Below are 25,172 nucleotides of genomic sequence, written 5' to 3'. Positions count from 1 at the left end.
GAACTGTGTCCCCAGAAAGATGTGCCCAAGCCCAACCCTGGTACCTGTGAACGGTACCTTATTTGGACATTCAGCCCTAGGAAGCCCATGCACCCTCTGTAGGGAATTCCGCATCAAAATCAGAAGTTTGAGGCTGGCTTTGGGTGAAAATGGATGAATCCACAGCCACGACGGTGCAGGAACGATAACGTGGGAGACGCAGGCTCGCCGGGCGGGAGTGACGTGTGTAGGTGTCTTTAAGTGACAGAGACAGAGGGGCCTCCGAGCCGCAGGGAGTGGGTGTGGCCAGCAGCTCTGCAGCCTCAGGCCCTGAGGTAGCGCCACCTCACAGTGACAGCAGGTCTCAGCGGTGGCCTTGAGCTGCCGGCACAGCCCAGGGCAGGAGAAAAGCCGTCGAGGTCCCAGAAGTCGCAGGGGAATTGTGACCCGTCCACAGCCAAGGAAGAGCCCCACCCTTTCATAGGAAAGCTGGAAAAGTCTGGTTTTCTATCTTTTTGTGAGTTTCATCGTCTTCAATCGTGGACGCTGGGGGAAGATGGCAGGTCATCCTTTCAAAGAAAGAAATGTTTTTGAAGCCAAACCAGCCCCACCCCCCAGGGCTGGGACTAAGGTGAGGAATGAGAAAATCAATCCTCAAGATAAGTGACATTTAAAACAGTATTTAAAAAATTAAACTAATGCAAAAATCCATGGTGACCAAATACCAAAAGTTTAAGTAAAGACTGGATCAGGGTCACTGGCTTTTCTTTTCCTCTCCAGCTACCACGTGCCCCACCTGGCACCGGCCCCATGAATTTAGGAGCAAAGGGATGCCACCTTTCTCTGCCGGCAAGAAGCAACAACCTGAATGGGTTTGGAAGTCTGGCTTCTTGGTATTTGTGAGGCAGTAACTAGCCTGTTTCACCTCCAGCTTCTGCCGAGGCTCGCCAAGTGTGACCAGCAGCATCGGGCTGGGGTACGTCCACGCGGCACCCGGCCACGGCAGGCAGGGGGAGGGGCTCCAGGTAAATCACGTCACTTCCGTGCACTCTGTACAGTGGATGCAATGGGGTCTGTTCCCTGCTCCTTGGCAGGCTGCTGTGACCCTCACGGCCATGGCTGAGCCCAGGGGAGGGGCCGGCAAGCCAGGAAAAACTGACCATGTGCCCATCTCGGGATCCCTGTGACGGTTCTGGGGCCCAGATGCACATTCTCCTAGCTCCTCCCAGGAAAGCCTGCAGCACCTCTGGGTGTGGGAGAAGCGGCTTCTGCTGTGACCCCTTTGAACCACTTCAGATGAATTAAAGGGGACTTTGGGGACCAGATGAAAGGGCGGACTGAGCGCAAAACGCTTATATTCATCCTTTTTAAGGGAAGTGATATTCTCGTCGAGCCTTGTGAACAGTGAACGTGCTCACATAACTCAAGTTATCAGTCGTCTTGGCAATAGGAGGCCCTCGGCTTTTCCTAAAGCAGAGACGCTGGTCTAGGTCAGCCTCAGGCTGCCCTCATGATGCTCTCTGGGGACTTCCGTTGATCAGTAATTTCAGCGGGTTCCCCGCGGCCTCAGACCCGACCCGAGGGCTGACGGCAGGCACTTGGTAATCAGGGGTGCGCGGGTGGGCACTTTGCAAACATTCGCTGCCCCATTTATTTGTGTGGCTTTTGAAGAAACGACAGCGATGCAGGTGGCCGGCCGAGGGTGAGGGGATGTGGGGACATGGGGGACACCGGCCTCCCACCCCCGGGACTGGGCTGAGGCTCACACCTGCCCCGGCATGTCCGCGGGATTCCTTCCCTCCGACTTTCCCGACAGGCATCTCGCGGGTCCCGGTGACACTTCTGCCTCTTCTCTGGGCAAATGACAGAAAGGGGTCAGGCAGCCTGTGCTTTCTGACCAAAGTCTCCATTCCAAGGCAGCTTTGCCGAATAACAGTTCATTTGCAGGGGTTTTTCCCAAATCAGGAAGTCTTCACATCCCAGGACCACAGCCTGTGAAAGCGAAGGGGTGACAAGACCCCCGGCCCCCCGCCCCCAGCCCCACTGCTGGCCAGGGCGGCTCGGAAGGGTCCAGCCCCTGTGCATCCTCGGGCACCTGCCGCGCCGGGGGTCCCTGTGTCCGGATCCTCCCGGGCTCCTGCTGCCTGAGGGGTCCTGGCTTTAGCTGGGCTGGGCTGCTGGAAAGGAGCCGGCAGGGCGGGCTCCAAACGGCCCTACGACGGCCTTTCTGCACCCCAAGCCTCTCCCCTCCCGAGCAGTCCTCCGCGTCCAGGACCACGTCCAGCGCGAGCTGAGTCCGCCCCCTGGTGGCAGGAGGTGACACTGCACAGAGGTCCGGCCCTTCAGCCTCCAGCCCCCCACGTCTGACCGGGATTTCCAGATCCTCCGTCCCAGCGCCTTCCCTGATGCGTTGCTGACGAGGCGACCACAAATCCTCATATTCCAGCTCAGCTCACGAGCCCTGCGGCACAAAACCTTTGCCTCCACTCTACTGAAGTAATGCAAAAGGAACGGCGTTCCTTATTACCAACTTAATGCCACGTAGTAAACAGATGGTTTATGGAAAGGTACTGCTTATACTTACGTTCATCTTCTCATTACACTGAAAATAGGTTTCCCATATAAATACACAAATTGCAGAATCAGATATGACATTATGTTAATGGTTCCGTTATATATACCGTATAAAGTAAATGCTGGTTTAAATTTTATATTGTAGGAAAGCAAAATCAGCCACAACACAAGGTAAACACATCTTTAGATGAGGTCTGCATAGATGATGGGCTCGTGGACGATGCAGTCTTCCGTGTTGTGTGCACAGACCACGCTGGAGGGTCAGGAACTGGGGCTTCTCTCCGGGACGGAGAGCCACCTGCACTGGCTTCAGGGTCTGTGAAGGGCAAGCGCTGCTGCATCTTCCAGACTCCTTCCAGCCTCAGTAGGAGAGGTGAGAGAGTGAAGAGCTATAGGAAGATGAACGGTCCTCCCAGGCCGTAAAAATGCAAACAAGGAGCTGCTCTAAATACTATTCTTAATTTAAATACCTGAGGAAGCCTTGGAAGCACAGGACTGGACAGCGGGTGAGCGTGCTCTCATTCACTCAGGGAGGCACTGAGTTCCTCTCGTGGGCCAGCTGTTCCAGGTGCAGGTGGCAGGGAGGAGGGGACAGTGGAGGTCTCTTCCCTTGCACAGTGTGGGGAGCAGGGGGGCCATGGATGGACAGCACACAGATACAGAAGCAGTAACCGCAGGGGATGGTGCTGGGCGGGTGGGCCGTCACCCCGGGGGCTGGCAGGTGAAGGCACCTCCCCTGAGGAGAAGAGACTTGCAAGCCCGGAGGATGTGGCCGAGGAATACAGGTGAGCGACCAGGCGAAGGGGCCGTGGTGCTGAGCCCAGGGCAGCAGAGACGGTGCCGTCGGAGATGCAGGGCAGAGCCAGCCATGGGCATCACTGTGTGAACTGGAAGACTCCCCAGGGAGCCTGCTCTAGCCGCCTAGGAAGGACCCTCCCTCATTCCCGCACCTCCACAGCTGTGTAGGGAAAGCAGAGGGGCAGCAGGAAATGATGGTGTTGGGCTTGGGTGTCTCATGGGAGACAAGAGAGGCAGGTGGGGTGGGCATGAATCATGGAGATGCAGACCCAGGCTTAGGACGGTGGCAATGCCAGCAGGCAGGCCACAGACGATGGTGTTGGTCTCACACCCATCTCTCTCCATGGGGGTTCAAAGCGATGCCTAACATGGTCCTGATGGCAGAATTTCACTTTGTCACGTGGCTTCATTCCTGTTTCCTGTTGCCTTTGTCACCTTTTCCCCAAGTTTTGGTTTTACCCCTGGAATCCTAGTGGATAGATAACAGGGGGAGGACCGCACCCTCAGCAAAGAGAGTGTGCATCTCTGGTGGATGCCCCCACAGCCCGTCTGCTCCCTCCAGCACTAGGGATGCCCAGACCTGGGAAGGGCCTCTGGTTCTCCCGAGGCCACACTCACAGCTCATCTGAATAGAAGAAATGCAGCCCTCGATTTCCTCCAACACAGAGTCTGCAGCCCTGGGACCGGGAAAGCCAGGCGGAGGTCACCCTCTTCCTTCTGATTTTCACACGAGGCCAGGTGTGGGAAGCCCCGGGCGGTGGGCGGCCCCGCCCAGACAGCCATGTGCGTTCCTGCCTCCGGGAAAGCTATTCCCTTCCTCAACGAAGAGACAATTTGTGCGCTGAGAATAAAAATCCTTGAGTGATTCCTGTCCTTCCAATTCTCCTTTAAATGCAAAGAGGAGACAGAAAGGACACAAGGATGACAAATTCTTTCCGCCCTGGAGAGGATGAGCACAGGGTCAGTCACAGCCACCCGCAGATAACTGCGCCCTGCTCTCTCCATCCAGGTCTCAGAGCTCTCTTGAAAAACATTTGTGATTCCAACTCAACACTCCTTTCTCATTTTGCATGGCAGTTGCCAGAACCTTGCAGAAATATGTGAAGCGGGGTTGCAAAATACTGGAAGATCCACAGCGAGCCAGCAAGTCTGCAAATAATTTTCCAGACGAATAATGAAAATAATAATACGTCTTTGCGTAAGGGCGAGATCTGACAATTTTAGTGAGACCAGGTGTTCACCTGGAGGCTCCAGCTAGGAACAGAGCTGCAATTGCCCAGTGCCGGGTTAATCGTAAGCCTGGTGAAGGCGTCTAGGAAACTAAAGAGCTGTTCGGATTCCCAGGGCCGAGTGTGCGCGTGCCGTCCTTGACGGCTCCCGGCTCCTGGATCCGAGACGCAGGAGAAAGAGTGTCCAGTTCCATCGCAGAGCTGGCCGAGCTGGAGACTGTGAGGGAAGAAAGGGGCAGCGCCGGCCCGAGCCGGGATCCCGGTCTCCCCTGACCCACCCGGTTACGCACAAGAAGCCAGGGTAGAGGACGGCATAGAGAACAGTGGCCCCAACCTGGTGGCGCATTTATAACAACTTGGGGCACTTCCTGAGGTCCTGACGACCAAGCCACACTCTAGCCACACAAATGAGCACCTCGGCCGGGCCCCTGCACTAGCATTTGTGAAGTTCGCAGGGGCCTCCAGCGCAGCCAGGGCTGAGGACGAGTTTGGCCACCACACAGGGACTGTTTCTCCCAGCAATCAGTGTCCAAGAGCCTCTCAGACCCTCTTTTCTCTATGGCGTGAGAGCACCGGACTCACGGCGGCTTCTGTACCTGCTGCTCTGAGAGGCCGCTGCTGAGACAGGTGGGAGGGGATGCAGCATCGACGGCACCTGCCTCATCTCCGCGGCCGCTTTTCCTTCTCCGTGAACCTTGAGAAATGTGTCTTTCTTAAAATAACGTCTAGGGAGCAGTGCTCCAATATATTCTACACGTTAAAACAGCTGTACTTGTTTTGTCTCCATACACAAGATATACATATATGTGTTTTGCAACAAATATATTCGGTACAGAAAATATAAAGAAAAAGGTGAAAATGACACCAAATCCCACTACTTGAGGACAGTATGTCCACCACCCAGTAACAGTGACTCTGGGATAAGCTTCCAAACTTTTTATCATACATTCTTCTACCAAAACAAGATGATAGTATATGTACGTGTGTGTGCATGCGTGTGTGTGTCCAGCTTCATTCACCAAACTACCGACTGCAGGCAAACCTATCATTCTCCTTCACGGCTACACGTAAGCTCTTGGAGGAAACAGTGGTAAATTATGGAGCCAATCCCTATGTCCTAGGAAGTATTTTATGAGTAAGTGAGTGAGCGCTGGAGAGAGGAGGGGGAAGGACACCTAGATGTGGCCACCAGCCACCAGCCCTCAGTCCCTCCCAGGCCCATCGGGGAACCCCCTAGGAACTGCCAGGTCTGTTCTCAAAGCAGACGGACCTTATCGCAGGAGCGGTTCACAGTGGCCGCGAGTGACATGTGGAAACGTCAGCTACAAAGCCCTGGTCCCCGCCCCAGGCCTCCTCCCCACAGTGTCATCTCCTTACCCGTCTTACCTTCCCAAGAACTGGGGCGGGCGTGGGGTCTGGGCTCGGTACATTCTGCCCCCAGTTGCCTGTGAAGGGTCAACATTCTTTGATAAAAGGAGAGGAGGAGATTAGCGGCCACGAGGATGACACAACTCCTAACTCAGAGGCGAAATAACATTCTCCTCACAGCATTTCTTCCCAAAACTGTCATTTCTGTTCGGGGGCTTTAGAAGATGATCACGTTTGTCAAATACAGAAGTCTGATACTTTCTTTTCGCAGGAGTCCTGGCCAAAGTGAAACAGAGCAAACCAGCATTTCTTCAAAGGAGTTTTGCACAGGTGCGTTGGCCCAGACTCTTCAGCCAAAGGTTTACCTGGCGGGTCAGGGCCCTGGGGCAGGGGCCAGGCTGCTCCCTGGATGTTTGCAGCAGAGGCCCCAGGGGGAGGCCACCTGCTGTCCACGCAGATGTCTGGGCAGGAAGGGGATGGCGTGAATTCTCTCCCCCGCTAGGGAGCCGGTGCTCACAGGCACCCAAACCTCGTTCCTGCGTCAGTCTGTCCGTGTGTGTGGAGTCTTGGAGCTGCCGTGGCCCCTTGGGTCTCCGTCCCAACCCGCCCGCTGCCTGTCCCGTGTCCACACTCTTCCACCAGCCCCATTGTCTCCGCGCGTCCTCACATCTGAGAACCCCTGGGAAACTGCGACACGTCAAGTTCCCATTCCAGACTGTATCCCGACTTCTCCGCCTGCCCTACCTTCTCCATCTTGTAGACACGCCTCCATCCTGGGGCCACCCTTCATTGGGGGTCCAAGCGGTTCTTTGCCAAAGGCATGACTGGGATTCTTTATTTGTACCTCAGGGCACAGCCAACCCCAGTTACAGGGGTAAACAAAGGTCACGTAGCCTTGAGGACAAAAGAAACACAACCCACAAGGAGAAGCTGACATCTGACCATGAGCTGGCTCTGCTCCGGCCTCGAGGGGCCACCCGCTGACCTTGATTTTCCCGCCCAGGCCTGCAGTGCAGGCCTGGAGCCCCGGGCCCCTGGAAAAGAACTTCCTCTTCCCCATTCTCTCTACTGAGCCTACACTTGTCTCCCTGTCTCTGGCCCAAAGCAGAGGAAATGACAGCAGTTCCCATGGCAAGACCTCTCCCAGGACACAACTGCTCTTTGCTGTTATTCAACACGTTGTCACCATCTCAGGCTGAGGTACCGGCATCGGGAACATTTCAGGGGCTCCGGGCTCCCCGAGGAAGGAGTGAGTGCTCACTCACCGGCGCGTGATTGAAGCAGGCCACCAGAAAGGTCCTCTGGGAAAGAGGAGAGTCTTCCGCAGGGCGGGCTCGGGCTTAGCCGGAACTGACAGCACCTTCCCGGACCCTCCCCGTGGTCCTCACCACCAGGCCTGGCCTGGGTCAGCACCCACCCCACCCCCCGACATCTCAGCACAGAGCAGCAGCGTCCATCCAGTTTAGGGAGGACGCGCCCACAGTGTGCAGGGGCCGGCGGGGCGGGCCGTGGACGCTTCCAGCCTGCAGGCGTCCTGCGCCGGCACCTCCTACGCGCTCTGCTCCAGCCCCGTTCCAGCCCGCGAGCGGTCCGCTCCTCCGGTCCGCCCCGAGATCTGCCTCACATTTCAAGTGGGTGCATCTGGATCTGATGCCCAAGCCCCTGGAAGACCCCTGCTTTCGAAGGCCTGGGGGACTGTGGCTTGGGGGGACGTCCCGCGGGGAGCCCGCCATGCGGGAGCAGATTGAAGTGGTCCTGGCTTTGACCTCCGTGGGCCAAAAACATCGAGGCCGCATCACACGTCGGCTGGTGTGCTGCACAAATGAAGGGTTATGATGTGACACCAGAAAGCCCCGTCTCCCCCCCACTGCATACGTGCAAAACCGCCCCAGTGTAAGCTCCTTACCTGTCAGTAAACTCACTCCTGGCTCACCTGGCTCTACTTCCCGGGCCCCTGAGAGCCTCCTTCTGCCCCTGGAGGCTTGGGAGGGAGGATGCCCAGGGTCACCCCCAGGACCCCATCTAAGGATCCCACCCCCCAGTATCCCTACTACCATCACCACCTCCCACTACCAGCACCCAGGACTCCCCTCCCAGGACCACCTCTCGGGACCACCTCTGGGAGTCATTCCCCAGGTGTGACAATATTTCAAGGGGTCCGTTATTTTTCCTGCGTGTTACTTTAGTCGATCGTTTCTGGTTAAGTACTCAATGGTCCCGCTCTTGGAAGTTATTGTGTGCTTTTTAATTGTTGTGATTATAAACAACCCTGCAGCAGACATCTCCCTTCACGCAGTGATGGGGTCGCCCCTCCTCCCTCGGGCAGGACGTGAGTGTGTCTCCTGGGTCCCTCTGACCCACCAGTCACGCTGTGAAGACGACCAGGCAGTGGGGATTCTGGAGAGACCCTCTTCTTGGCCCTGTGTGCCCTGGACGCTGATCTCAGTGATCAGCTCTGCCGGGCCCTGGGCTTTCCCTCCATCCAAGCTGCACAGACTCCAGCTCCAAGGGGCTGAGGGCCGGCCCCCCGGCTGCACAGACTCCAGCTCCAAGGGGCTGAGGGCCGGCCCCCCAGCTGCTAACCCTCCTCTTCTCCGTCTGGGCCCAGCGCTGGCCTGTCTGCTCACAACCAGGCACTTTTCATGGAAGCCAGACTATTCCACACCACCAACTACCAACTACCTTAAACAAAACCCGATTTCACTCGCCAGAATTATGTTCGACAAACAAAACATATTTTTATTACATAAATAGAGAGCATGTTCCAGAAAGTGTCAGGCTTGTCATCACCGACACCTGGATCCCATTTCCAATGTTGGCTAAAATTTGAACCATCAACTTTGAGAATGAGAAAAAGCTTTATTTTTTTATTTTTTTTCACCCTGGGGAGCAGGGGTAGCTGTTGATTGTCCTGAAAGAATGTCTTTTAACACTATGCACATTACGAGAAATGCTTCTAAACCCTGGATCTTCAAAAATAAAGTACTTTTTGAAAACATATGAAAACCCATGGAACTCTGTCTCTCTCTAGCCCCCTCCCCCCCACATATATAATTATTATTTATTATATGGTAATTATTTGTGCATATTTTATGCTTATCATGTTTATGTAAGAGCACACTGACTCGACTCTACCGCTGCTGTTTTTATGTGAGGGACGGGAACTGGTAGCCTTGTTTTCCTAACTGGCGATGTCTGCAATTTTCTTAAATGATCCTGAGACACAAAGGGCCGCTGTGGGGTGGACACAGTGCTCTTCGGGGTCCTGGACAAGAGTGTGCTCGTGTCAGCAACCCACCAGAAAATGCTGGGACAGATGTTTTCCTTTAGAAAAGGGAACCGATTCCCCCACACGTCACATCCTCCCAGGCACCAGGAGTAGAAATGAGACACCCACTCCCAGGCCTTGGGTCTCGGGAGCTGAGCCCTGAACAAGGAGCTACAAGCCCGTGTTAGATATAAACAACCTCGGGGTGCACGCAGGTCCGGCTGGATCCAGGTGAAGGAGACAGCACTGAAGGACCAGCCATCAGGGACCGAGAGCCCTCCTGGAACATCCATGGAGGACACACAGGGTCTCTGAGCAGGAACCACCAAGATAAGTGCTGGGACCTCGGACTCAGTGGAGTCCAAGCCCAGTTCCCAGCAGGGCCTTCATCCCCCTGGGGCCGAGGCCATGCCGGGCTGCATGAGCAGGCCCTCCAGGTGCAGGGCATCCATCTCCCTGGTCCTCAGCCGCATGACAGCCAGGCCCGGGGCCCCAGGGCAGGCCCTGACTTAACAGCACCTTATAAATCACCAGCTGGCTCCTCGACCCCTGAGCCTGATGAAGCCCCAGGACCAGATGTCCAGGCTCCAGGAAGGTAGCCCTGGTAGACCACTGCCTTGCCTGGGACAGGAGGAGGGGATGTGAGAGCGTGCGGGGCGTATGTGGGTGCACGTGTGTCTGCAAGTGTGTGCGTCTACATGCACTCACACACACATATTCCACGATATTTTCAAAAGAAATCAATGGAAAAATAAACCAAAACTTTAAGGAATAAAAAGCTTACCTTAATGGAGGGGGATACGAGTGAGAGTTCTGTGAACGTTCGCTGTTTCACAGTTTATAGTGGGAACCCATGTGCCTTCTTTGGAGAAATGTCTATTAACGTTTTGTTGCCCATTTTTTGGGGGTTGTTTGTTTCCTTATTGATTCTTGAGAGTTCCTTACATACTCTCGAGATACAAGTCCATTATTAGATATGATTTTCAATGATTTTCTCCCAGTTCGTGGCTTGTCTTTTCATTCCCTTAACTGCATCTTTCAAAGAGCAGAAGTTTTCAATGTGCAAGAAACCCAGTTTATCAACTTGGTTTTCTGTGTGTGTGTTGCTTTATCTTGCTTTGTTTGAGATCATGCTTTTGGTGTCATATCTAAGAAAGCTTCACGCACACAAGGTCATAAAGATTTTATCCTGTGTTTTCCTCTAGGAATTTCAGATTTTTAGGTTTTACATTACGTCTATGATCCATTTTTAATTAATATTTGTATATAGTACAGATAGGTATGGATCAAAGTTTTTGTTTTTGGCGTACGGATATACAATTTTTCCAGAAACATTGGTTGAAATTAGTTTTCGCTGAATTGCCTTTAAGTACTTTTCCAAAAGCAAACGTTCGTATATGCACAGATCCGTTTCTAGACTCTTTACTGTGTCCCACTCACCTGTTTGTCTGCTTTTACGGCAATAACACACTGTCTTGATTACTGTAGCTTTATAATAAGTCTTGAAATTAGGTCGTGTTAGTTTTCCAATTTGGTTCTTCTCTTTCCAAGATGTTTATTGTTCAAGATCCATTCCATCTCCAGATGAATTTTAGGATCAGTTAGTCAATTTATCCCCAAAAATACCTGTAGAGATTTTTATTGGAATTGCATGAAAATGATAGCTCAATTTGGAAAGAATTGATATTTTAACAATATTAAGTCTTCTGACCCATGCACGAGGTCTACCTCATTCATTCAGATCATCTTTAGTTTCTCTCAGACATGTTTTATAGTTTTCCTTGTACATGTTTTGCACATGGTTTGTCATATTTATTCCCAAGTTTTTGTTTTATGCTATTGTAAATGGAATTGCATTTTTATTTCAATTTCTCAGTATTTTTTTGCTAATAGATAGAAATACAGTTTATTTTGAATATTGAGCTTGTATCCTGTAATTCGCTAAACTCACTTATTCATTCTACTGGAACTTTTGTTGTTTCCTTTGCATTTTATTGCCTGCAAATAAAAATAACTTCACGTCTTCTTTTCTGGATTTATTGATAAATAAATAACATAGATAATAACCTTTTATTTTATTTTATTTTTCTTGCCTTACAGCTCTGGCTAAGCCTTCTGGTATGATGCTGAATAGAAATGATGAGGCAGACGTTTTTGTCTTATTCCTAATCATACGAGGAGCACCCAGAATTTCACCCTGAGTATGTAGTTTCTTCACAGATGCCCTTTACCAGGTTCAGAAAGTTTTCTATTTCTAATTTGCCTAGAGGTTTTTCTTAATTAGGAATGGATGTTAAATTTTTTCAAAGGCTTATTCTGCATCTATTGAGGTCATCATTTGCTTTCTCTTTTCTTGTTTAGTTTGTCTATATGATGATTTACATTGATTGACTTTTGACTGTTTAACAATCTTTGCATTTCTGCGATAAACTCCACTTGGTCATAGTGGCTTGCTCTTTATATATATTGTTCGATTTGATTTGCAAGTGTTTTGTTTGGAATTTTTCATCTAAGTTCATGAGGGATATTGCTTTGTAATTTTCTTATAATATCCTTGTCTAGCTTTTTTTTATCAAGGTAATATTTATAGAATGAGTTGGGAAGTATTTAATTTTCTTTATTCAGATGATTGTAAGTTTCTGGTGGGATATATTCTATAGTAAAAAAATGAAATCAATTTTAAACTCATTCAGTAGCCAAGTTGTTAGAAAATTCTTAATATTATAATTTTGAAACAAATATAGGTATATTGTAAAGTAAAACAAAATCTATTCTGTTTGGGCTTCCCTGGTGGTGCAGTGGTTGGGAGTCCGCCTGCCGATGCAGGGGACACAGGTTTGTGCCCCAGGAGCGGCTGGGCCCGTGGGTCATGGCCACTGTGCCTGCGCGTCCGGAGCCTGTGCTCCGCAACGGGAGAGGCCACAACAGTGAGGGGCCCGTGTACCAAAAAAAAAAAAATCTATTCTGTTAATAATGTTAGAAACTAAGATTTTCGGCACAAGAGAAAAGATATACTAATATAAAAAGCAATGAGAGTAAATAAAAGTCCAATGCTCTTTCTTCTACTACTTCATTAGGACATGATTTACTACTTGGTCACAGGGAGGGAAGAGGTAACTTACGGGGGTGCCTGGCGGATGCCACCTCAACCAAGCGATGAAAATACATCACCGGCGGTGAACCATGGAACCTGTGTGTGCCCGCAGGCTGCCATGGGGACAAGCGTCATCGTGTAACCTGAAGCTTTAGCCCCACCTGAACTGAGGAAACACCCACAAAGTAACAGGTTATATCTTCACACATGCCAAAGTCAGAGCGAGGACAGGCTGAAGAGCTGCTCCAGATCAAGAGGAGACGAAAGGAAGATGACAGAGAAGCCCGAGGCTGATTCTGACCTGAATTCTTTTGCCAGAAAGGGAACTGTTGGCAACTGGTGAAACTCCTGTAGGGTCTATGGATTAGGTGACAGTGACTGAGCACTGCTACTGTCCTGACCTTGATAGTTGCAGGACTTACGGCTCCACGGGACCCTGTCTGGCTGATGGAAATACACACTGAAGTGTGCAGAGGCGGTGGGATCAGATTGGCAACGTGCTACCTTTTGTTTTCAGGAAGGAAAAGTTATTTTCACCATGCTTTCGATTTTTGTCTAAACGTGTCATTATTTGAATGTAGTTTTCTGTAGTGTTAAAGGAGCAATTTCATTCTCTTTCTCCAAAAAGTTGAGATTCCTGAGCGTAGCTCTCTTCTGTTCAGAAGATAGTCCAGAAAAACACAGAAAGCCATTTCTTTGCCACGTCTCCCCCGTCTCACATATCCCGATCTTGCCTCTCTGCCCCTTAGTCTCCACGTGTTCCCTTTCCCGTGTTCAGTCGTAAGGTACATCTGATTTTAAACTACCACTTCATTCTGTGTCCTTGTTTTTCTGAAACCCTGATGTCCTGGAGCGTTTTCACCAGGCAGCAGCAGTAATTCCTCTTTCCAACTACGGATGTCTCCTTCCAAATAAGAGCGCACCCTGAGGGCGTCCCTCTGACCCTGGAGTAATTACGGGACCTCAGAGGACAAGCGGCCTGCATGCCCGTGGATCGAGGTCCCTCCTCAGGGCAGCCGTGAAATCACTCGTGATGAATTGAAAGATCTCCCTGTGAACATAAAAGAACAGCTATTTTTTAAATGCATGTATCCACCAGGAGACACCATTACAACCCCACGGAAACCCAGGGCCTTAGGGCAGTTGGTTTAACCGAGAGCTCCTCCACTTCTATCAAAGCACAGAGGAGAACGGTCCGTGTACTAGGCAGTCAGGCTACAGACTCCCAGTGATGTGAACTGTACTCTAACGAATCACAAAAGCTTCCCAAACGCTCCCAAATGCGCTACGTCCACGAGCTTCTCCATCAAAGGCATCTCTTTAAACTCTGCATGAGAAATAATTTTGTACAGTAGACGACTAACATCATAAGGAAGAAATCTGTGCTCGCTAATAATGTGGTAATTGCTAGCTGGCATACGAAAGCAACTTAGTAGCAATAACAATAACCAGATTGCTAAAAAAAGAAAATAAAAAGGTGTGGGGGGTACTTTTATCTGAGATTACCAAACTGTAGACACAAAGCAAAGTGGAGTAAGTGGCTAATTCGGGTCAACACTGAATAAATTCAAGACACTCCTCTCCTTTTGAGAAAATATTGGGATCTGATTAGTGTACGTTAGTTTATATTCACTGAATTACTAGGCAGTTGCTTAATTTTTATATTGGAACAGACACCACCTAACCTGCGTAGAAAATAACCTCTTCAGAGGAGCGTTGAACGTGGTGTCTGTGATTTGCAGAACGGCGTCTGGCGGCAGCATCTTTCTCAGGCACTGCCTCATTTCAGCCTAGAGAACAGTGTGAATTTTGGAAAGCGAGCCCACGAAAACCCTGCACAGACGTCTCTGATGCTGACATGATAAAAGGGATATGCCACGTTAGAAACGCCTTGAGAAAGCGCATGACTCAGAGGGACGTGGTCTAGGAAGATAAGGTGTGTGGGAGGCACTCTTTCTGCGTAAACACATCCTGGCTGCTGTGAACCACCACCCTGGGAGAAGACTCTAGATTTGGGTCAGAAGCGGCAAAAGGTAAAACTGAGATTTTCCAAATACCATTTTGTTTTGGGAAAGGAAAACCCCTGACCTCCCCTCCCCTGCGGACTCTCCCCTGTGACAGCCCTTCTACCTCAGAGAACAAATCCACGGACCCTGCGTCTGCTGTAGGTCTCCTTCCCCACCCGCTCCCAGCGGCTCCACTGTCAAGGCTAGAAATCCACGGGGGCTGGTCACATGGCCTGTCAGCAACCCCTCAGAAGGCTCGCATCCCCTCCTCTCTCTGCACACCCAGCTCTGCCGTCTTCACAGCCTCATCGTCTCCCCAGCGTCCCGCTCTGCAATGGCCCCTCACCTGCACTCTGCCGCCACCGTGAGCTGAGCCATCTCAGCCGCACGTGGGTCACCTGGTAAGGAAACAACGCCGTGTGCCGTTTCTACTGGCTCCCGTGACCCGGAGGGCACGTGTAAACTCCTGAGCGTCACGTCCTCTCCGGCACTGGATGCAAGATGCCAGCCGCACCCGACCTCCTGGGACATGTCCCAGGGATCCCTGCCTCGCTGCACATCCCAGCCCCTGCTGCGCCCGGTACCCGGAGGAGGAGGTGTGTTCAAAGCACGAGGTGGGACTCCCTCCGGCCATGTGAGACCGGCAAAGCACACTGGGATGAACCCAGGGCAGGTCACGAACGCCAGGCTCAGGTCTCGACCTGATTCTGCGGGCGCCTGACGGGAGTGTGAGTGGAGGGTGGCCATGCTGAGGTTGGAGGACGGGGCGGGGCAGGAGGTGGTACCAGTTGCCCGGGGGGGCGGGGGTGGGTGGAGGTGAGGGGGGCAGGGCAGCAGGACGAAAGGAGAAGGCAGGGGTGGTGGATTTAAAGGAGGAAGCCGTGTGTGTCTGGAGACGGGGCAGGAGACACAGAGGATGGTCCTGTGGAAGATTCCAGAACATGCTTCTCTAAGTGGCACCCAGAGGGCAGCAAAAAGGTGAGCCCTGACACACCCTCGGTGTCCTTTGAAAGGGACAAGATTTAAAGTCCTTTAAAATATATTCCCCCTATTTGAAGCACAAAGACAAGGCACCATAACCAGCTGAGCACGCATCCCACACTCCCTCCTGCCTGGGGCTGGTTCCCCAGAGAAACGCCCCACAAGAGCCGAGCAGAAGGAAGGGAACAATGGCCGGCACGTGCTGGGGGCTGACTTTCCAGGCACTGCACTCGGCTTGTGTTAACACGTTTACTTCTCACAGCATCTCCCCGGAGGAGACACCGGTAACACTCAGTGCGCTGGAAGAGTTTAACTACGTTGTCCAGAGTGGGAGGGGAGTTACTGTCAAAGCCTGACTTTGAACCCCGGGCCTGAGTCCCGACCTGCAGGAAGGAAGGATGGAGCACAGGGAAGGGAGGAGGGAGGAAGGAACGGGGCCGGCCAGGAGGGGAAGGACGGACTCCCGACTCCTGCTCGTGTGGTCAGCGGGCAGCGGCCCCAGACTCATCTCCAGGAGGATGGGCTGGACGGACCTGAATTGAAATCCAGTTTCCCCGGAGCCCTGGTTTGGCGTCTGGTTTGCGCAAGGAGGTGGGGTTCTTCGCCAGAGTCCTGCAGCCCCCCGCGTGCACACCAGGGGGTGCCCTGCCCACACCCGGGGGGAGCCGGCCGCCAGCCTGGATGGGAGAGTCGTCATCCTGCAGCCCAGAGCCACAGCCCGCCCAGAAGTGCTCCCTGAGATCTAAGGTGCATCTCAGATTTCAAAACACTTGTAGTTTCTACGTCCTCTGATTTTCAAAGCGAGCCTGTTGGGGGGGTTTGTCCGAAAGGCTACGGTCTTCCCGTCTCCGTTAGATCAGAACCAACAGCAGGTTCCGAGCGGGTTCCCTGTCTGAGGAGATGCGTGCAGAAGCACCCTTCCGGAGGCGAGGAGGGGTCATGGGCGCCAGCTTCTGAAGACCAGGGCTACCCCCAGGTGAGAGTCCCGGGCTGTCTGTGACAACTAGGGCCTTTCGCTGAAGCCCAGTGTCCCTAACAGAGCATCGAGACACAGTCTGAACCCAGGACATCAACTCTCAGCCCACGGGATTAGAGAAACATTTTAAAAAGCACGGGATGCCCTCTGGGCTGGAGCACAGCCAACTTCATTCCCCGCTACTGCTCGTCCTAATGTACACGCCTGAACACCCGGCCTCTGGAAGCTGCCTGACCATCGCTTGCAAAGGCTTCAGAAATGTTTATGTCCTTTTGCCTATAAGATCCACTTCGAGGACTCTAACCCAAGGAACAAAGCCCTAAATATGGGAAATTATACATAAAGATGTTCAGCAAAGTGCCATTTCTAATAAAAGCAGTTCAAAAACCCTTCAGAAGCCTTAAAATAGGCGTAAACCTTAGTCCCTGCACACAACAGAATATTAGCGCAGACATCAAGGTATGGTTCCCTGTTGTGTGGAACATGCAGAATGTTCCAGTTTGCATTTGCAATTATGTAAAATACAGGTGTAGGAGGTCAAGGCCACAAGAAATCAAACCAAGATACTAGCGCAGGCACGTTCCCATAATGAGATTCCAGCTCTTATGTTCTGAGCTTGCTAAATCTGATGTGATATGTGATTTTATTTTAAGATTGAAAAATTAATAGAATTCACTTTTTTAAAAAATTAAATGCATTTTAGATTATATTATCATGAGAATGTTGAAATCGAAAGCCACATGGAGAGCCAAAATCTATCAAGAGCACTTCTGCACCTCTAATTTGGCGTGAGGAAAAAGTTCTTGCAAGAGGTGGCAACGTGCAGCATGACAGCAAAATAAAGACAGCCGTGGCTAGTGACAGGGTGGGAGGTCCCCACCCTCAGCCCGGACGTGAGCTCGGCACCATCACTCATCAGCAGAGGAATATTGGGAAAATTATCTGACCTTCATCAGTTTCTCCACCTGTAGAATGAGGGTGAAAATACCCCAGGCTTCGCAGGGCTTTTGTCAATATTCAAATGAAATCATTCTAGACATTTCTCCAAAGAAGATATACATATTGCCAACAAACACATGAAAGGATGCTCAACATCACTAATCATTAGAGAAATGCAAATCAAAACTACAATGAGATATCATCTCACACAGGTCAGAATGGCCATCATCAAAAAATCTAGAAACAATAAATGCTGGAGAGGGTGTAGCGAAAAGGGGGCCCTCTTGCACTGTTGGTGGGAATGTAAATTGATACAGCCACTATGGAGAACAGTATGGAAGTTCCTTAAAAAACTAAAAATAGAACCACCACACGACCCAGCAATCCCACTACTGGGCATATACCCTGAGAAAACCATAATTCAAAAACAGTCATGAACCACAATGTTCATTGCAGCTATATTTACAATAGCCAGGAGATGGAAGTAACCTAAGTGTCCATCGTCGGATGAATGGATAAAGAAGATGTGGCACATATATACAATGGGATATTACTCAGCCATAAAAAGAAACAAAATTGAGTTATTTGTAGTGAGGTGGATGGACCTAGAGTCCATTCCATACAGAGTGAAGTAAGTCAGAAAGAGAAAAACAAGTACCGTATGCCAACACATACATAAGGAATCTAAAAAAAAATGGTTCTGAAGAACCTAGGGGCAGGACAGGAATAAAGAGGCAGATGTAGAGAATGGACTTGAGGACCTGGGGAGGGGGAAGGGTAAGCTGGGATGAAGTGAGAGAGTGGCATGGACATATATACACTCCCAAATGTAAAATAGATAGCTGGTGGGAAGCAGCCGCATAGCACAGGGAGATCAGCTCAACTCGGTGCTTTGTGACCACCTAGAGGGGGTGGGATAGGGAGGGTGGGAGGGAGATGCAAGAGGGAGGAGATATGGGGTTATATGTGTACATATAGCTGATTCACTTTGTTATACAGCAGAAACTAACACAACATTGTAAAGCAATTACACTCCAATAAAGATATTTTAAAAAATACAGATTAGCAGACGCAAACTATTACATATATGTATAACTGAATCACTTTGCTGTACACCTGAAACTAACACAATATTGTAAATCAATCTTTACGTCAACGAAATAAATTTTTCAAAAGAGAATAAAAAAAGTGAAATCATTCATGTTATAAAACGTAATTACAACTAAGGGACATCAAAGCAATAGATGCAAGTATGTTTTCTCCTCTGCGGGACACATACTGGTTCATTTATCACCGAACTTTTGTCTCGTGAAACACGTGGGGCGTCAGCAAGCGTACTGGGCACTTAGGATGTGAAAGTGAATCACTTCTCTGTACAGAGTCTTACAAAATCCACCTGGAAAAGCCAAGCAGACCCAGCAACCACACAGAATCCAGGTGCTTTTTCTCCCAGAAGGTATGTTAATCCACATGGTTAGATGATCAGGATTAACTTTATTTTTTATATATATAAATTTATTTAGTTTTATATTTGGCTGTGTTGGGTCTTCGTTGCTGCGCGCGGGCTTTCTCTAGTTGCAGCGGGGGCAACTCTTTGTTGCGGTGCGCGGGCTCTAGGTGGACGGGCTTCAGTACTTGCGGCACGCGGGCTCAGTAGTTGCGGCACACAGGCTTAGTTGCTCCGCGGCATGTGGGATCTTCCTGGAGCAGGACTTGAACCCGTGTCCCTTGCATTAGCAGGTGGATTCTTAACCACTGCGCCACCAGGGAAGTCCCAGGATTAATGTTGAAGTAGCGTCATACCTGCTATCCTCGGGTCATTATTTCTAAATGTGTGATTATTTAAAAACTAATTCCTGGATCTTTCGGTAACCATCATTGTTCAATTAGTAAAAGAAGCACTTTCCATTTTAAAGAAAAAAAAGTCTCTGGAATTGTCTTATTTGTTTACATGTTTTGAGAGGCAAATAGGGAACACAATAGAAACCCACATTTGCAAGTGAATTCAGGTGAGGGGCAGTGCTCCAGGGTGACACCTGCTCTCAAGCCCGTAGTCCCTGGGGTACAATGTGCCTTCTCTGCTCTCCATCCCTGATTGGCGGATGGGCTCCCCAGGGTCACTTCTTGTCCCCTGCTCTTTATTCCTTTCAACATATTGAGAAATCGAGCTTAATGTTCTACCTAAAAACTAGACATTCAGCTCAGAACCATTACCAGGCAGGAGAAAAGGAAATGCTTCTCAAGAAAGGGAGCCCAACAGGCAGCTTCTTTTGAATCAGAGGCACCGAGGTTTACCTCTACACTGAAGACCCAAGTTACTTTTCTGGTGACACCAGGAGCTTCCTGCTTTGGTGGGAAATTCCATGCAAGAAGTCTTCCCATCCATTCCTAGAACTGTGTAGTTCCCTTTCAAAGTACACTAACCTCTTCTTAAATATCACAGTTGCCCATAATAATGAACACAGAAAGTCACGTTTTATATGTCGTTTGCCACAAGTAAGTCACGTCAGTTTTATCGGTGATAAAATGTAGGCACCTACGTCCCAGGGGAAGGAAGGAAGAAAATTCAGTGTTTCTGTGCATTTTTAGTGTAAGAAAAGCACTTGGTCCTGGACGGGCGGGGTTACCTGGGGCCCTGGACACCCTTCAACTCTGCCACCCATGACCCCCAAGGGAAGAATCGATTCTGGTGACCCGAGGGGCCGAATCAGATTGGAGTCCAGCCCAGCAACACCCTGAGAAACAATTTTATGGAATCATCCACCAGAATTCACTTGCAAACTAGCTGAACATAATGAAGTTTCTCTCCCTGGAAGCAGCCCAGGATGGAAACAAGGTGAACTGTTTCTCCAGGCTGGCACCGCCACCCAGGCGGTGACTGAACCCTCCCTTGTTGCCACATGGCCCGGAGAGAGCGAGCAAATCCGTCAGAACAAGGAGTTTCAGCATCTGGTCCGTAAAGGCCAGGGGACTGCGGTGCTTTGAGTCACCCCGTTATGGATTTTAACTAGGCTTTGCCACTGAAAATGACGAATTTTTAGAGTCATTTGTCACTGAATAGATTTACTTACAAGGAAGAATTACTATGGGTGAAATTAACTGTGCGCTTGGCCTACAAGGGGCACTGAGAGCTCTGGGTACCAAGTGCTGGGGGAACACGCACCCGCTCCCAGCCGCCCTGCCCTGATTGGCCTCTGCTCCCCCACTGGGGTCAGCAAAGCCACTGCAGCTGTGTCTATTCAGCCGTGAGCAGGAGAGTGGGTTTTACATCTTAAAGGGGTTGAAAAACAATCGAAAGAGAATATTTCATGACATGTGAAAATTAGATGAAATTCAAATGTCCTCGTCCGTAAAAAGTTTACGATTTCATCAGTAAAAATTGGTGGAAATCTGCTTTCTCTCTAGTCGAGTACCTACAAGAGATTCAATCTGTGTCTTGTCCCACAAAGACTAGAACACTTTCTCCTACCCTTTGTGCACCGTGTGCCCAGCCCTGTTCTAGAAAGTGCAGCCGCTTGCCCTCACCCCCAGCTAGGCTGCTGCCCTCGCCCTGGGATGAGTCCATGACCCCAGGTCGCGGTGGAAGAAACACACTGACGGTTGTGATTAGTCTCTGGCAGATGGGGGCTGGGCCTCCACACGCCCATCACTTCCTCCTGGGCCAGCTCTGGTTCCGTCCCTGTTACGTAAGGGAGCTCTTTGGGGCAGGATTTGTTTTTCTTCACGAGCAATGAGGCAGCATGAGTGGGCCGGGCTGGGCCGGTCATGGGACTTCAGAAAAATAAGTCAGATGGACACAAGCGAAGTGGGCGTCTCGTTTTGTGGGTGGTTTCCTCCCATCTCCAGCCCTGGACAGAAGCTGAGGGGGATTTGGCGCTGTCCTGGGGCCACATTCTTTCAATGGAATGAGATGGTGTAATAAAATCTAACCATGACACCATGTTTTGTTTTGTCTTATTTTTCCAGTTGTCAAGGAAAAAATAATTATCTCAACTTGAATGCTTCTGCCGTAACTTTTTGATAAATCCCTGCCAGGTGCCGTCACCTGCCCTGGAGCCTTCCCCCGAAAATGGGGGCCCCACGGCAGGTGAATGGGGAGTCCCCATCTGCCCCAGGAGACCCTGGGGTGCGCCTCCCTCGGAGCCGGGATTCTAGCCAATGGCCGGAACTCAGGCTACAGTGTCGACGAAGGTCCTGGGACCCGACAGGAGCTGAAGCGCATCTTCCCTGAAAGGACAGGTCGCCCGTCTCAGCCCTTCCTTCAAAGTTCAAAGAAACCTAAGTTCATGGTCAATAGTCGCTGAGCACATGAGGAAACCACACCAAGTGACATCCAAGGACAGAAGCAGACCCCCAAAGATGACAGACGTCAAGTTTAAGGAGAACGTGATGTTTGAGGCATTTTTTTAAAGAAATGAAAGATGGAGAACATAAGGGAAGAAAGTACAACCGTCAGAACTGACAGGTTGTATCTCCACAAGAACCAAATAAAACATGCAAAGGGAATATGTGACTGAAGGTCATGTTGAACAGCACGTCAGGTATGTGGAGAATGACTAAAGGAGCTAGCATTTACATCTGCAGGTACGTAGGGAACCACTTCAGATTAAGTCTCAAGTCACAAAGAGATGAATAGACGGCCGCGTTAAACGAAGAACCTGTATTTCTCAAAACACAGTGTGCAGAGATGGAAAGCAAAGGACAAACCAGCTACAACCAGAAATTATTTACAACCACATGCAGACACAGGCTTGGCCACCAGAACAGAAAGGCCTGGAACACCAATGAGACAAAGACAAACAACCCTTCAGGGAAGTGGGCAAAATACAGGAGGCGTTTTGCAGACGATGAAAGTGACGATCCAATGTGTTGCTGAAGGGCAGCTTCGCCCATTGTCAACCAGGCGACACAGTTCAGGCCACAGTAAAACAACACACCAGGCTCAGCAAAACTGCAAAGAGCGACTGCTGGTGAGGACACGTGACTGCAGAACCCTCCCCAGGTGCGGGCGAGGGAGAGGGGAGGTCCCACCGCGTGGGAGTAACTTGCAGCGCGGACGTGGGCACAGGGCCCCTCTCCCGACCTTGCAGCGGAGGAAAACTCTCGCAGAGGCACCTGGAAAACACATGCAAGAAGTTTCAAAGTTTGTCATGGGGGAAACTGCAGACGAGCATGGAATGGATAAATAAATGCCGGTTAATCATAAAATGAATCACTCCACAGTGAAAACAGGAGTGAACTACTGCCCCGTGCACGGGCTCGGCAGCCCCGAACAGGGCATGGAGCAAAGGCAGCCGTGGGTAAGTAGGGTAACAATCACGGCCTCTGTTTACGTTCTGGGGGCTTCGCCTGCGTTAACTCACTGTCCGTAGCCGCTCTGAGCGGCACAGACCCTGTGTGTCCGTTTCCGGGGGGCGGGGGGGGGGGAGCCGTGAGAACTCCGTGAGCACAGGGCGAGCCCATTTGTATGAATTTCAAAGATGGACAGAACCTAGCAACGTGTATGGGGAAAGTTTTTTTAAGAATTGGAGGGATGATAAACCCAAACTGCAGAGGACGTTCCTCCCCCCGCCCCCCCCGGGGAAGGAGAGCTGTGACCTGGGTTGGGGGGCCGCCAGGGGCTTGGGTGGTTCGGCATCTGCCTCGGTCCGCGTCCTCACACCCCCGTGTGCGGCCCTCCCGCGGTCCCACAGGACCCAGCCTGCCCCATCACCCCACCCTCCTCCCCGTCGCCCTTCACGCCCGCGCCGCACGCGGGCTGGGGACCTTCCCTCTGCCGCCTGGCACAGCCAGAACGGGCCTAGGTGATGGGAAAACAGACGGAGTAAACCCGAAGACGGCCCGGGACGGACGTGCCTTAAAACAGCCGCTCCTGGGGCGTCGCAGTCCTGAGGACCAGGCTTCCGCCGCGAAATCTGCATTTTGAACAAGTCTCCTGGCCAATTCGGAGGGCCTCCACGACCGGAATTTGGGAATCACCAACCTAGAAAAAGTGGCCGGAGGCGAGGGTCTTCCCTTCCCAGGCTCGGGGTTTCACTTGCCCCCTTTCCTTCGCGAACTCAGCAATACTGCTGACCACCCGCTGTGGACCGGGCTGTTCTCTAGGAGAGCTGAGCGCACAGGGAGCGACCCTGGGCCCCTGGCAGCAGAGCCCTAACCTGTGAGAGCCTGAGGCTGGAGGCAGGAGCGGGGGAGGTGAGGCCGGCAGAAGCCCGCTGGCCAGGGCGGCTCCCCCCGCCACCCCTGGCTGGAGACCCCAGAGTCCAGGTGGGCAGAGTGCAGCGCCACCCCTTCCGGACTCCCTCCCCAGGATGGACACCCCCCACCCCCAGGGCTCCCCTGCACCCATGTTTATATTCCTGGGTAAGGAGTCCCCCGTCCACCCTGCCCGAGAGGACGCAGGTCCGGTTTCCCGGGTCCCTGAAGCCCAGGTGGGTCTGATCTGCAGTGTCCTCTGGTCGTTGTAGTGGGCACCAGGCTGTCTGGACACCCCCAGGGCTTGTCCTCTGCTTGGTGGGCTCCCTCACTCAGCTCGAAGCATCCTGGAAGGGACAGCTAGCCTCACAGCAGGAGGTGTTCCAGATACTCAGCCCCTGCACATCCCCTGAGCCCCACCCCCGCTCTGCGGGCCTGGGGCCCAGAGACAGACGTCAGCCACACCCAGCTCCCGCCTCCCTCTGTCTCCTGCTCTCACAGGCTGTCCCTCCCTGGAAGGCTGCCCTTTTTCATCCTGCCAGAGAGAACCATTTCTTCCAGACAGAAGCATCAGGACCATTTCCTCTCTCCCTCCAGCTCTGTCCCCACTCTGAGCTCTCCTTGCAGGCCCCGAGGTTCTGTGTCGAGGTTGCCTCCTCCCCCGCGAGGCCCGCACAAGGGTCTTCAAGTCCCAGACCCAGCAGAGGGGCCTGGCGTGGAGGAGGGGCCGCAGAGCGAGGGACCCACCTGCTCAGAAGCAGCACTGCCCTCGTCTTTCCTCCTCGTGGTTTTCCGCATCAGCACCAACTGTCCCTGGCATCGTTATCCCTATTTTCAGAAATTAAACCGGAGAAGGGATACTTTTAAAATCCTTTGTTCAATCCCAGTCTTTCCAGGAGACGCACGCCTCACGCCCACAGCTTCCCTGGAGGACAAGGGTAAAGTCTGTTTCCAGAGACCCCTAAGAAGGGGACGCCCCACAGCTACTGAGGAAGCCCGTCGGGTGCTAGTCTCATGACCTTCTTTTGTCACACCCAGCACTTCTCGGGCTCCTTCCCAGACCGGCCACTTTCTCATCTCATGTCTTTCCAAGGTGGGCTCACAGTCACCCAAAGCTTCCTCTTGTGAAGGTTCTTTAGCTCAAATCAATCCCGCCTGACAAATCCTGTTCGGCTTCTGCAAACCTAATAACCTTGTGTTCGGAACGTGTAGGTTCCGTATCCTCCACCTGACTACACAATCTCTCTTATGTTTTCTTCTGTGTTTTTATCTGTATTTGTGAGATAACAATAAAAGTGCTGGTCTGGTGACTGGCAAAGAGGAAACACCCCAATGACAGTTGGTTGGTGTTATTTCTCTTACCATCTAGCTTTTAAACCTCTCAAGGACAGTAAGACCACCCTCTCCTATTCTGACCCAGCTCTAATATTGCTAATATTTATTGAGTGCTTGCAAAGTCCTAGTTTTAAGGACTCCACGTCTATTAAGTCATTTACAACCACTTCACGAGGCACTGAGGACCCAACATCCCACAAGTGCAGAGGTTAAGTTTAAAGCCAGTATATGTGGCTTAACCCAGCTAGTGTCTCTGGCTGGTTCAGGACAAATACGGCTGACTCGATGCTTTTTGGACCTTAAAGCAATTTCCTCATATTCTTGGTGATGGAGAAAGCAGAGTACCATCCTGAAGGACTATCCCTTCATGCAGTTTTATACAGTTGCCTAGGGATTTAAACGTCCCCATACCTGGCAGGTGCGGTGGTGA

Source organism: Stenella coeruleoalba (genome assembly GCF_951394435.1).
Source record: "Stenella coeruleoalba genome assembly, chromosome: 12".
Classification (NCBI taxonomy): Eukaryota; Metazoa; Chordata; class Mammalia; order Artiodactyla; family Delphinidae; genus Stenella; species Stenella coeruleoalba.
Note: the sequence above shows the minus strand (reverse complement) of the source record.